The sequence below is a fragment of the Alligator sinensis genome, unplaced genomic scaffold, assembly GCF_000455745.1.
Source record: "Alligator sinensis unplaced genomic scaffold, ASM45574v1 scaffold804_1, whole genome shotgun sequence".
NCBI classification, from domain to species: domain Eukaryota; kingdom Metazoa; phylum Chordata; order Crocodylia; family Alligatoridae; genus Alligator; species Alligator sinensis.
Genome location: NW_005842868.1, coordinates 311,744 through 322,559, shown reverse-complemented (window position 1 = coordinate 322,559; position 10,816 = coordinate 311,744). Strand labels below are relative to the sequence as shown.

Sequence of the window (10,816 nt, the reverse complement as noted above, 5' to 3'; positions counted from 1 at the left end):
CTCGCATATATGAGCCTTAATAATCTTTTCAAAGACTTTGCCAAGGATGGAGGTGAGACTGACTGGCCTATAGTTGCCTGGATCCTCCTTCCTCCCCTTCTTGAAAATAGGGACCACATTGGCCCTTTTCCAGTCCTCCGGGACCTGGCCCATGCGCCACGAGCGTTCAACTATTCTTGCCAGTGGCTGTGCAATAACGTCAACCAGTGCCTTCAGTACCCTCGGACGGGGCTCATCCGGGCCTGCCGACTTAAAGGCATCCAGTTCTTCCAAGTGCCTCTGCACCATCTCAGGGTCAACGCTTGGTAGTCTGGTGCCCTGCTGTTGTCTCTACAATCTCATTGTGAGACTTGTCGTGCCCCTCGCTTAGGAACACTGAGGCAAAGAACTCATTGAGGAGTTCAGCCTTGTCCCCCCTGCCTGTCACCAATTGCTTTTGCCCATTCAGTAGCGGTCCTATTCTGCCCTGGGCCTTTCTTTTACTCCTTATATATGTGAAAAACAATTTTTTTGTTATCCTTAACTTGGGATGCCATCCTTAACTTGGGAAGTTGTTTTCTAATTAAGCAGTTTCCTAGTTAAGCCCTGAAGCAGGTTACCTTGGGGAGCTGCAGAATCCTTGTTACTGGAGGGCTTGTAAGCAAACATCTGTGAAGGATGGTTTAGGTCTATTTTACCTGCCTCAACACAGGGAGCTGCGCCAGATGGCCTCTGGGGTTGTCTCTACCAAGTCCTGGGAAGAACAGGGCTGAGGCCACCCCATCCACCCGAGTCCAATGATCCACTCCAGAGCCAAAAAGTTCACTAGCAAGTCTGCTCTGGGCTCCTCCCCAGTTTCAAGGCTTTGGTCCCTGAGGTCTAATGTGCTCTCCATGGACCACGTATAGACAAACCTCTTGAGACTGCTCCTGGCCCTGCGGTTTTGTGTTTCTCAGAACCTAAACTACACCCTCCTCAACAACTGCAATTGCTGCTGCACTTGTATAAAACGGTCACTATTCACACATGCCACTGTAGAATGTGCTGCTAGACTATAAAGTGAAAACAGCTGCCAGAAACAGCTCCTAAAAAGTAGACAAGGCTTTTTAAGCTTTCACTTTGCTGATCTCTTCAACTTTGGAAAAGGAGTGCATTGCACAAAGCAGAGGTCTTCTGCAAAGCAACTTTTCTTGCCATTTCTGCAATCAAGAATGCCCTTCATTAGGCCTTGTGCCCAGATGTTTCATTAACAATGAATCATGACAAAAGACTGTTTTTTATCTATCTTATATTAGGCCTGCCAAGGGGCAGAGTTATTATAGCAGCTCTGATGTTGACAGCTCTCAATACTAGATACTGTTGGTCCCCTTATCATAGCATCCAGAAAATTCATTTTAAAAAACAGGAAATAATAGGCTGAATATCAGAACACACTATTGAGAAATGTAGTAGCTAGGGAACAGAGAAAGTCTTATGGTGTCCATGGCCAGCAGCGTATACAGAGTATCAGGTCTAGGAATAATGAGATGCCCCCAGGCTTTCAGACCATCAAATTCCAGGCAATATCTGAAAACTTTCCACTGGCATGACCAGTGTGGGGAAAACAGCTCACAGATTAGGAGATTAAAAAATTAAATTAAACTCGCCATACTGAGCAGGCAGCTCTTATGTATCTGCTGTGACTCAAACCCAGAATGGTCTCTCTCAGCAGCCAGCTCCTTCATCTTTTAAAAAAAAAGTGTTACACCTACATACAAATACAAACCGATTCTCCTCAACTGGTGTTTCCTGACTCCAGAGATGCTTGGTCCACTGATCAGAGCATGCATGCACATATTGCTATGTCAGTGCAAGACAGCATACAGGTTCTGGTGGAAACCTCTGGACTCCCCTCATTCGCTTGCATTGCCTATTTGCAAATGGGATCTGCACTCCATTTATTTCTCCTGACATCCGTTTGCTTGGTGCCATCCGTGCTAAATGGCCTCAAACCATCTTTCCATTTATCTTCCTGCATGGTGCTTTGAGAGAAGGCAACATCTTGTGGTAAGAAAAGCAGCAACAATTTAGATTTTGCTAAAGAGCCTTTTGCGCACCTTGTCTTGTGGTAGGATGAAGCATTGGTTCTTTCCTTCTTGCAGGCATCGCTTTGGTGTGTGCATAGTTCACAGTGGCCCAGATGGGTACCACAAGGTTCTGGAGACTCTCTGGCCAAGGAACAGACCCGATGGACACCCCCCTCACCCTCCCTGGCCTCCAGACCCCAAATACATCCTATGTGCAAGAGCAGGTGCAACCTGCCCCATAACTGCTCAGCCCTATCACTTGAGCTAGAGATCACTGTATTCTGGCCTCAGCAGTTAGTTTTATAGGAACCCCGAGCAGTATTTTCATGGGGCCGTCAGAATTTAGATGCCCAGCTGGCAGGCAAACTCAAGAGATAAGCAAATTCCATGGGCAAACCCAGCCCATGGGCACCTGGAAAACCCCCAGCCTCAATGCAATTGCTAGAGTATATGGCTGCATTTCTGGCACCCTACACTCCTTATGGTCTAATTTATCTTCTCTTCTCAAGTGCTTTACCCCAGCATCCCTTTCTATACACAAGACCAGGTTGCAAAGGGAAGCAGGCAGGAAACAGGGCTGCAGCCTGTCAGGGAAGAGCATCCTGAGGGCTGGTCACACAGACTGCCAGATTTGCCTCCTGAAATGTAGCCACCTCTGAGAAGGAATCCAGCAGCTGTTTACTGCCCATGGGAATATCATCTAGTTTATAGGGAGGGAGTAAAATATACTGTATCAATAATGAAAATGCAAGAGACTCAGGAGTCAGAGTGTAATTTAGCCAGAAACATAAGAACTGACACTGCTATGACTGCAAAACCTCCTCAGCTGTAACCACACAAGAGAGTTGTTTTACATCTATTTTTTTTTAAATTGCAATTATCTACAGCAACCTATGCATCAGTTCTTCCTGGATGCATTGCAGGTTTAAAGTCTTTACCACCAAGGCTTGAGTCTTTGCCATAAAGCAGCTTCATGTAGTTTGAGCTCTGTCACGTGACATTTCTGTTAATGCATCATAACGACAATTTGCAAAAAAACAAGTCTCTGCCCTTCCCGAAAGATGCTGGCACTTAGCTCAATGCCCATGCTGGAGCCTAAATACAGCTGAGGTCTGAAAAAGTAGGTAAAGCTATTTTTTAGTGTCCTGGCTTCATTGCACTGGGCTACATCCCACAGTACTACTTCAGAACCAAGGCAAAACTCATTGTGGGGTGGGGGGGAAAAGCCAACAGATCTCTGAAAGTTTTCCCACCTTCCCCTCCAAATGAACAATGTGAGCAGCTGCAGAACGTATAAGGGGTACATGAGTGAAACTCTTCAAATCACCAGAGCTTACCTCTGGATTTCTCAGCAATGCCACACAGTAGTACAAGATCTATTGCTTTCCCAGTTTGCATCATAGGTGCAAAGAAGCACCCACTGACTGGTTTATAAATTTGGTTCAAGTGACTGACTTTACACATGTGATCAGCACCTCACAGGCTAGGTACGCATCAACCTAGGTACCCACTATACTCTGAGCATAGTCTTATTCCTTACTGTGAGACTCTGATTAGACGCACGTTGGCACCATTTCAGTTCAACCAGAGAATATCCACAGAGAAGGCTGTAGCAGCTTTAAAACATCCTACCTTCTTAAACTAGCCCTTGCACGCTAGAGCTCAGTTTTAGCAGGAATATTTGCAGAGGAGGGGAATTAATCACATGCAAGGCATCTGTGTCATGGTGAAGTTTAACCAATCTTTCTCCCATCCCAACCCTTCAGCACAAACAATACAATCGCATTTTGGCCTTTTTGAAACAAAACATATCATTTGAAAATGAAATGTCACTTTAAAGTGTTCTTCAATTTAATTTAAGATGCAAACCTTGAAAACCCCTGACTTGGAAGTGATGTGTTTTCAGAATGACTGGTAAACCCATGACTTCAACCCCAAAATGTCAGTTAGTGGCACAACTCGAGTACCAATCCCTGAAACCTCTTTCAGCACAGCCCATGAGCTCTCATTCTGTTATGTGAACCATCAAAACGCTCCTGCCTCTCTCATCTTTTGCAGGATACTGCCTCACAGGTCCACTGGTGAAGATGACAAGGGAGCAAAGACAGCGTGTCTGTCCATAAATAATTTGATCACTGAAGACTATCAACCTTTAATTAGATTTTACCTGGGAAGAACAGGAGTCGACTGCATCCTAGGGAAACCTGCTGTTGTCGACTCTCTGCGCACAAGGGGAAGGAACTGAAGAGATGGAAAGTCCTGAAAAGCAGAATGGAGATCAGGTCTTAGCTTTATCTCAGATACCATGTAGCTCGAGACAGAAACAGGGGTAGAAAAGAGGCCCCATGATTCAAGGGAGACATGTGCAAGAGAAAAGAGCTTAGTGGGCAGAGTCCAGTCTGCAGGCTGGATTGGGTCCTCAGTAGACTCCATTTCCCAGCAGCCCCTGCCTGCGTCGCTGCTGCCGGTTTCCATGGAGACCCTAGCAGTGGCAGAGCCATGGCAGCGAAGGGCTAGGGTTTCAATGAAGCCCCAGCATCACTGGCAGGGCGCTGCTCCAGGGCTGGGATCCTACAGCGGAGACAGCATGGTCCGGACCTGGGCCACAATGTGATGTGCTGCCTGGACGCTCCGGGTAGGGGCACGCAGGAAGCAGATCACAGCTCTCCCCCGGCTCTGGACCACACTGTCGCCACTGCAAGATCCCAGGCCTGGCCCCGGAGCAGCTCCCTGCCCAGCCATGCACCCTGCCAGCTTTGCTGGCGCCGGTCAGGAAAACCCTGGCCCTGCGCTGCTCCTGGAGTCTCCATGGAGACTGACTGCAGCGACACAGGCAGGGGATGCTGGGAGATGGAGTCCGGCTGTCGGCCAGATGCACCATTTTGCCCATCCTGGCTTAGATTTTGACTAAGGACAAGGGACTCTCACAAAAGGAGAGAAAGCTTAAGCAGGGAAAGGCACTGGAGTATTTTACAGTGCAGTTTAGAGCTATAGATGCCTTATGCTGGCTAAAGAAAAAAGCGGTTGGCTCTGGAAACCTGGTGGCTTCCACGATCGTATGTGACTGATGATAGAAACTGTAAGCCAATATGCCGAGTAGCGGGACTGCAGAAAAGAGACTGCTGAAACAGTTGCAGATTGAGAGGTTAATCTTAGTCTTGGGACCCTCGAATCCAGCTTCCCTAAACTCCCATTTCTGTGAAGGAGTAACAGGGAGTGCCAGGGAAAAGGAAGGGCTCAAGAGAGGCCAAGGAAAGAAACAACCCTAACATCTAGGTAGATCAAAGGAAGCTTAAGACACGGTTCCAGGCTGGGCATCCAGCCAGGGGACAGGGAAGGGAGCCGTACCCAGACAGTGACAGTCTGCAAAAGCCCCAGCACTAAGACCTGGCCTGGTGGCATTCCCACATCTGTCTCCTTAAGAGACCAGATCACCTCTGCTCCATTTACAAGCAAAAAGGCTTTTCTCCCAGCTCAGCAGACCAGAGTGGGTGTCTGGCTCGCACACACGTCATTGAGAAGCGTTCTGCCATCAAAACCCACTTGATTAATTCCTTTGACAGGGTGTAGACCCATTCAGCTGTGGGATTAGTCCACCATTCACCCTGCTCTTATTTTTAAACATGGGCACTTATGTTCACGTGTCCTTGCTCTCTTTGCTGGGCTATTTATTTCCCCTCCTTCTAAATATAACTCGTGCCTTAGCATTTGAACACTATTAGATCACAAGGGGAGTGGAATGCAGCAAATTTAATACATAGCCATGGGGCAGCTGAAAAGCAGCATCCAAGGACACTGCTGCATGCTGTTCACAGCAACCAATCCCCCAACACACCACACAAACACAGCAGGACACTGAAGAGGCACAGCTGTCTCTGGAGTGGAGGACAACGGGACAGGACTAGATGAGCCAGGAGGCTTTCTTCAGTCTTTTAGCAGCATTGGCACAGCAGGGAGAGTGGGGACAAGTTCCTGTCAACCACAGAGAAAGGCCGGCTCTCTGAGGCTGCACTGGAGAGGCTGGATCAAGCTAAGCCTGTGTTCAGGTCTCTCGAGGGAAACCCACCCACTCAACTGCAGTTTTACTCAGTTTCTTCTTACGCTGGCAGAATAAAGCGAATGCTGCTTTAACCTCAGCTTGCCTATATGCTGGCTGTACGCACTACCTAATACTCCCCCCTCCAAACCCTTCTGATACTCAGGCTGGAATAACCAGGTACTTCTTCTTCACAGCTGTGCCGGCTGGGGGCAGCACCCAACACAAGCACAGAGCAGAGCTCAACCTCAGGCATCCGGAGCTACAGCAAGATCCCTTCACTTCTTGGATTTGATGATGCCCCAGCAAAAAGTGAATGAAACCCTTTATAAACACATCATGTGTCTGCCCCAGCCAGGACACACTCCAGCCACAGCCACAGCCCACTGTCCTCACAGGAATTGCACTAGGACGAGAGAGAGGGGCAAGGGCAACACAGCAGCAAACCCCTAAAAGCAGGGGGCATCAGAAACCCCCTTAAACAGCAGCATCATACCTGACACCAGAGCAAGAAACCGCTTTGCCTGAGGAGAAGGCTGCCTGGCTGTGCAATCATCTGCACCTGAGCCCAGCCTAGCCCTCACAGCTGTAGCCAGTGGCCTCATTAAGCATCCAAAGGCCTGGCCACCTTTCCTTGCCCGTCCCTAGCCTGGCATGCAACCTGATGGCATGGCTCTGTGGCTTCCCCTCACAGCTGCCCTTTCTGTAGGTTTTAGGAGCCTGCCAGGTTCCCAAGGGCATATTTTAGGCACCTAATGGAGCAGGTGGCACTGAGTGTGGCTTAAAGCAGCCCTGAATTGAATGAGACACCTCCCACTTTCTTCTGTAGCTCCCGTGAGGCTGGATTGTAGGCCCCCTGGTGTCTTTGGAAAGCTGGCCCTCCGGGATAAGCAGGAGCACTCAAACTCTCATCTCTTTCTGTGCTGTCTCCCACATCAGTCCCCTTGCTCCACCTCCCCACCCATACAAGTCTTTCTGAATCTCTTATTTTGGCCACATAGGCCCAGGGCCAAATTCACTGTAGATGTAACTACCTCACTGAGGTTTTTCTCCCCCACCCCAGTAAGCCATACTCAGAGAAGAACCTGTTTGCATTGGCTGGTCCCAAAGCTCCCTGTTTCCTAGACGGCTTCCTCTGACCTCCTGCCAGGCTGACTGCCATGCAAATTAGTCACCATGTTTATCACCTACCACTTCAGCTTCTTTTCTAAGCGGCTTTTTGCACCTGTCACCATGGATGGCCTTAAACAAAGCAACTGTTCTTGTCCTTTGTCTTCGTGCCTGGCACTTCCTGATGACCAAAGTCCCATGCCCTGCCAGATCTCTGCTACCCAGCTCCCTGCCAACATCAGAACGATGCCATGAAAATTAGCATGTGAGTATATCCCTAGGCTAAATCATATCCATGTGAGGCATGAAAAGCTAAGGGCTGGTGAGGGAGCTGGCTTTGTAAAACCTACTCGCTAGGGCAGATGATTCTCCAGTATAATTTCACCGACTTCTCTGTAAACACTCCAGCGTCACACTGGTGTTCGCAAGAAGAGAATCAAGCTTAATGTGGCTAACGCTTACGACAGGGTCTGGCTTGTGGCTTCTAGTCCAAAATTCCCACGGATTTAGCCAGGGGTTCAGAAAGGTACTTGGACCCAAGTTGGGCCTCGAGTGTACAGAGCAGGGAGGGACATGGAGATGAGAGGCATTTTCCTCCCTTGCATGGGTCTTGTCATGCCAGGCAGATTGATGAACCACTGTTCTTGTCAGGTCAGCCCCCCCCCTTGTGCTGGGTTAAGGATTCAAAATGGGTGCTGGAATCATTCACTTCACAGTGTGTTATTCAGCCACTAGACATCTCTGTATGATGCTTAAAGGGATGGATAAGGTGCCTTCCTAGGTAAATAAAATACACCAGGCTGGAACACAAGCTGGGTGGACAGGAGCTTGCTTGCTTGTTTTTTTGCATCTATTTGTGTAACACCTGCCTCCTATTTCCTCAAAGCAGATGCTCAAAACTATCTACACTCAGACCAAGCTTAACTTTATGTCCCATTGAAGCCTTTCAGCATTGAATGGGGGCAGATGGTCGTATTGGGGTAAAACAGGAGTGAATCCAAATACCGGGGCAGGCATGAAGAAGCTGGCAGCAAAATTCTGCATGGATGAGGTTGAAATATTTGCTAATTCCTACTCAGCCTCTGGAGCTGGGTGAAAGCTTGCTCCTGCCCTTACATTTTAATATCCTCCAATGTTATTATGGATGTCTGCTCTGCGCGTCGGTCAGGTGTATTTGACTGTGAATTATACAGCAAAGTAGTAACTTGTCTGAGATAATGAGCTGGATTGCAGGGGTGAGGTCAAGCCTCTCGCCCTCACCTGTCAGTGTTTGTTTCTGCATGTAGGTTTGCTCTTCTAAGTGCCCCTAACCTTCAAAGGCTTTACAAGGCTAAAGGGAATAATTAAAAATCTTCTCCTCTCAGAAATCAGATGCAAAGAACAGTTCCCCAGGTTTGCCTGTGCCTTGTGTTGTAGAGAAGACCATGAAGAGGAACTAAGATCTGGAAGATAAAAGGCAGCCCCCAAAGCATGGTGTGAATGCAGCCCTGAATATGCTCATTAAGTGTGCTAGGAAAGATGGTTTCTCATGGTGAGAATCAGGGGTTGAAGTGAGGGGAGGTGTTCTAGGTTCTGCCCCTGGCCAGCTGTGGTTCTGGATACTGTGTAAGTGGAGTCCATGGGCATTGTGACCTGCCTTTTCTGTAGCACCAGCTACAGCTTAAGAGAGAGACTGTCTCTCAGAGACTTTCCTGGCTTTCCCCACCACCTGGCCTCGTGGCTTCTCTCCGGGAATAATTTTCTTGTGGCAACTGTTTACTTAGAAAGGTAAAGCCAGAGAAGCATTTGATTTATTTTGACCTTCTTTTAATTTACTGCAGCAGCCAGAAGGGAGGAGGAGATGAAAGTAAGCACAGTACACCCAGCCAGCTCTTTCAATGGTTTACAATCCATGGGCAACTGTCTACTGTAAGCCGCGTGGATTGCTGAGCACTGCGCTAGTAGCTGCTGCGGGCATGTGTTGGTATGCTGTTGCCCCCGTTCAGCCATCTGGAGGCTTGGGATGAAAATATATTTGCTGGAACCTACAGGCTTTGTATTACAACATCTGACTTAGTCTGGCCCAAGGCAAGGGAGAGCAGCAGTGGGGAGGAGACATGGGTTTTAGCTGAAATTCTCCATCTCTCTGCACATAATCAGTGAGCAGTCAGGAGGATGTGAAACATGGGGTTAAAGCCAGCCCTGTAGACTTACAGGTTGGTCCTAGACTGAGATGGATGACTGGGTCCCCAACCCTGCACCCCTTTGAATACAGGCTGCAGGTTTCTCTTTCACTAGCAACTAGTCCCCTATTAAGTCAGGGGCTGGAAAACACCCAGCTGTGGATACCTAGATTTATTTGCTGACAAGCCCAAAGTGCTTGTTGCAAAGTCTGACTTGCTGCCATTCTTCTCAACCTCTGAGGAGCCCAGAGGGCACAGAGCATGCCTTGCAGCCACACAATAACAACAAAGTCCTGTCTGGCAGAAGAGGAGAAGGGAATGTGTTTATATTGCATGTGTTTAAGCCTAGAAATGGGAATGCTATGTTGAAACCTAATGTGGCCATAAAAGCAACAAAGGAGACAGTCTGATGAACCCAAGTAGATGCACAGCCCAACAGCTTTTGGTTAAAAGGGACTGGTAGTATTTTGAGCAGCATTTACTATTTTAGCCTCTTTATGATGGTTTCCATATGCATTCAGTGTTTGCTTTACTGCAGAATTCCAGGATGCAATTTCTTTGGAAAGGACTGAGGACTATCAACACCCACCACACCAGCATTTTCACATGATGAGTGTTAACTCTATGCTGTTTTCTGAAAGGGCTGCGTTCTAGCCTCTGCTTTGTGCCTCAGCAAAGGAGCTACGCTGAAGTGCAGGAAGAAAGATTGTCTTTGCACACTCCTGTCCTGGTACACCTTCCCACAGGGTGTGCAGAAATCTCTCCCCAGTCTGCCTCACTGCTGCAAGCAGACAGCCTCCTTGTTTCATTTATCACCAAGTCTGCTGGTCCTGTGTAACCCTAAACTCTCACCTGAGGGCATCAGCCATGGTCTGAGGATACTGGTTTATGGCTGGGTCTAGGTGATGAGGTCAAAAAGGTTATTTAAAGGTTCCTCCATCTAAGGCAAGGGAGGAGAGCCATCTTGGGAAACAGAACCAAGCTGAGGCTGCCAGAGTGAGCTCAATCAGGCTCTGAATGTATAAGTGAGTAATTTGCTTGAAATTCAGCTAGTATATAAGGATATATATTTTAGTTCCATATTCAAAGGGTCCTTGTCCCCTTTGGTTTAGCTCCAGGTGTTTTTCTCTATAATCTCTTTGCTCCACATCTACCCCATTCCCTTTCTCCCTGAACAATAAAACGCTACCTGCGTGCAGCGAGCTGGCTGTGGATTCCCATGGAGAGGGGTCAGACAGCCATTATAGCTCCCTTGGCTTGGCTAGCTAAGGTGGGCTTGGCTTTTTCCTTTCCTCCTGTACTGGAGGCTGCTTGTGAATGCTTCAAGCAAATAGGCAGACAAGGTTCCTTGGGTGAATCTGATATCTTTTATTAGACCAACTTAAATAGTTGAAAAACAATTATTAAGCAAGCTTTCGGGTTCAAAAACCCTTCATCAGGCTAAGGAAGTTTCCGTAGTTGGT

At 48.0% G+C, this 10,816-nt stretch overlaps 2 long non-coding RNA genes across 2 annotated transcripts in view; one reads left to right on the top strand and one right to left on the bottom strand.

Moving 5' to 3' along the window:
- The window catches only part of LOC102370833, a 17,225-nt gene extending 10,567 nt beyond the window's left edge, over positions 1 to 6,658 (bottom strand). Inside the window, exons 1-2 of the long non-coding RNA XR_325175.2 lie at positions 6,578 to 6,658; positions 4,213 to 4,304 (exon numbers count right to left, since the gene is read on the bottom strand). This is a non-coding gene — a long non-coding RNA (uncharacterized LOC102370833). The remainder of the gene's footprint in view (positions 1 to 4,212; positions 4,305 to 6,577) is intronic.
- A 3,655-nt stretch (positions 6,659 to 10,313) lies between these two features.
- The window catches only part of LOC102370435, a 9,644-nt gene continuing 9,141 nt past the window's right edge, over positions 10,314 to 10,816 (top strand). Inside the window, exon 1 of the long non-coding RNA XR_325171.1 lies at positions 10,314 to 10,378. This is a non-coding gene — a long non-coding RNA (uncharacterized LOC102370435). The remainder of the gene's footprint in view (positions 10,379 to 10,816) is intronic.